The sequence below is a fragment of the Vipera berus genome, assembly GCF_964194415.1.
Source record: "Vipera berus genome assembly, chromosome: Z".
Classification (NCBI taxonomy): domain Eukaryota; kingdom Metazoa; phylum Chordata; class Lepidosauria; order Squamata; family Viperidae; genus Vipera; species Vipera berus.
In genome coordinates, this window is record NC_138205.1 from 35,119,157 (window position 1) to 35,122,349 (window position 3,193).

Here is a 3,193-nt window from a genome sequence, read left to right on the forward strand (position 1 = left end):
TGCATTAGCAATATGGTTGCCCTCAAAGGGCCAGTTGCTGTCCCCTTCTCTCCCTTAGGCTTGCCCCATTGACATTTCCCTATCACCATCTCTCCCCACTCCTCCTTTCCCATGTGCTCACTCCCTGTCCGGCTCACCTTTTCACACAGTGATCATCAGCTGGAACTGCCTGTGCTGATTCTGGGGTCCCCAGCTGCTCCGTAGCTCCAGCTGACACCCCCCCACACAAGACTGCATGTGGCAGCTGGCCACCTCCGAGGTGCAGGAAGCCCCAATTAGCTGGAGCTGTGTGTGCAGATCCCAGAGCCTCAGCAGAGCCCCACAACTCCAGCTGACTCCCCCAGGCCTCTCTGGCACTACCACCACTTCAGCTCACTCACCCACCCCCAAATACTCAATTGCCTCACTCACCGACCCCCACATATTCAATTGCCTCCTCCTGCTAGTCTGCCTGAGGGCCAGATCTAAACACATCATGGGCCGGATCTGACCTGGGGGCCTTTAGATTGACATGTCAGGTGTACCGTATACATCACGTAGAGCATTGTATCTCGTAGGTCCTGCTAGTAAGATATGGAGTGACAAAATAACCTGTTTAGCATACTACAAATGGCACTTTGTAGAAGAGATGCCCAAAACATCTTAAAGCTAAGTAATTCCACACATTTCTCCTACTTAGTTAAGTAGCAACTATATTACTCATGTATAACTCATGTGTGAGTTTGTTGTAATGTTCTGGTTTTTTTAATTTTAATTACTTAATTTACTTTTTTATTTGTTACTTTTTATTTTAATTACTAGCTTCTGCACTTTCTCTGGAGAAAGCTAAGAACAACCTATTACACACTGCTTAATATGCTACTTAAACACCAACAACAACTCATGACCTGGAAAGCTAGTAAGCAAGCAAGGAAAAGTCAATCTTAAAAGTATTAGTAAGATTTCTTTTTGTATCTTTTTTTTTCTTAAATGGAAGTGCAGGAAACAGCCTGCACAAGTCATGGGGGAAGGACAAATTTACACATTGCAAATTTGTATCCAAAGCACATCTATGCTAGCTTATCTTACTGTCAATGCAACAAATTGAACAAAGGAACAAGAATGTTAATATTGGAACAGTTCATACCTAGTGAATTGGTTCTATAAGTAGCATGAACATTAATGGAATTAAATGGAGAGAATATTATACCTGTAAAGTGTATGATAAGACACAGGAACATCAGACTTCCAGTACCTAGCCATGGGTAATTGCATTAGGATTCAGCAAATCTATGCTAAAATATTTTTAATGTTTTTCTATTAAATAGATTGTCTGATAAAATGCTAGTGAGGGTACAAACTAAACTGAAAATGTGGATGACCCCAGCTAAGAGAATCAAAATGGAACTTGTGATCTAGATGTTTACAGGATATGTTAAAATTGGAGAAGAAAGTAATGTACATGCGGCATATCCCTGGATACAGTATTCCAGGAATAACACTAGCTTTCTTCTTTAAAAGTGCAAAACAAAGTTAGGAGTCCAGAATGGAGATCTTTGCTATATGCGGGCTACTTTTACAATAATTTTTACTTTGAACAAATTCTGAAAATGGCTTGTTTAATTGTGCCATAAACAATTTGTGATAATTCTTTTAAACAATCCCAGAGGTGACATCCTTTTATGGTTCTTAGCTAGCTCAGATTTTTTTAGAGTACCAAATTATAATTCATTTAATTTTTGAAAACAAAATTTACATGGAAATAAATCCACTAGATCAGTGGTTCTAAACTTGTGGTCCGCAGACCCCTGGGGGCGGGTGCAATGTCATCACAGGTTTGTGATGATTTATGATTTAAATTTTGAATTAAGTCTTGGAGGTCTGTGGTCATGGTCTGGCCACAAAAGGTATTTAAAGGGGGTCCATGGTGAAAAAAAGATTGAGAACTACTGCATTAGATGAAACTTTCCAGAGAAGAGGTCTGAATACCTTACTGAAAAATCCCTTTCTCCCAATATACATTGCTGTAGCCCACAGCACTGTGGTAGATATTTTCAAATAGATTTTTATTCTTTTCTGGTATTTCCATATCATAATTAGAAACAATGTTACATTATACCAGGTGATTGAAAGTCTGAACTGCAATTCTGTAGTAATTAAGTGTAAGGAAATTACTAATTCTATGTGCAGGGTATTACCTCAAGATGATTCTTTTGGTTACCAAAACCACCATTCCTCCCATCTACCACTGATTATCCAGGTACTATTCCATATAATTTCATCTGGGGGGGGGGGAGAAATTAAGTACAATATTACTACTTACTACACAAATACCGGTAGTTTCTTTAATGAATGCTACCTTTTGACAGTAAGGGACGCGGTGGCTCAGTGGGTTAGGACGCTGAGCTTGTCGATCAGAAGGTCGGCAGTTTGGCGGGTCGAATCCCGAGTGCCGCGTAACAGAGTGAGCGCCTGTTACTCGTCCCAGCTTCTGCCAACCTAGCAGTTCGAAAGCACGTAAAAATGCAAGTAGAAAAATAGGGACCACTACGGTGGGAAGGTAACAGCGTTCCGTGCGCCTTTGGCGTCTAGTCATGCTGGCCACATGACCACGGAGACGTCCTCGGACAAGCGCTGGCTCTTCGGCTTTGAAACGGAGATGAGCACCGGCCCGTAGAGTCGGAAACGACTAGCACGCATGTGCGGGGGAACCTTTACCTTTACCTTTACCTTTTGACAATGCATTGTTCTGTTTCGTAACAGTTGACATATCTTAACTTGTTTGCCTAATGTTTAAACTTAAGTGTATAAAGCCTCTGCTAAATTGCCTTTATATCATCGTCTGCAGGAAGTTTTTCAGTCAGTTGGTCCAGCTAAACTTGCTTCTTTCTATAAATATGAGAAAGTAGTACACACTGTTTCACAAAATTTGTTAAAGGAAAATATCCCAAATCAATCTGCAAAGAGATCTGAGTATATATACTTACAAGAAAGTAAACATCAGATTCCTCATCTTTCATGGCCTTTAAGATATACAAGATGAGTTTCACAAAAGGAAAGTTTTAATAATTACACTGATGCTCTCTACTATTATCACAACTAATAGCCATCTGTGCTTTCATTGTGGCAATGTAATTTAAGACAGCAGTTTCAACAGCCTACAGAAGAGTAATCAGCATTGCTGTAAATATATAGTAGGTTCAGTCCTGGGCAA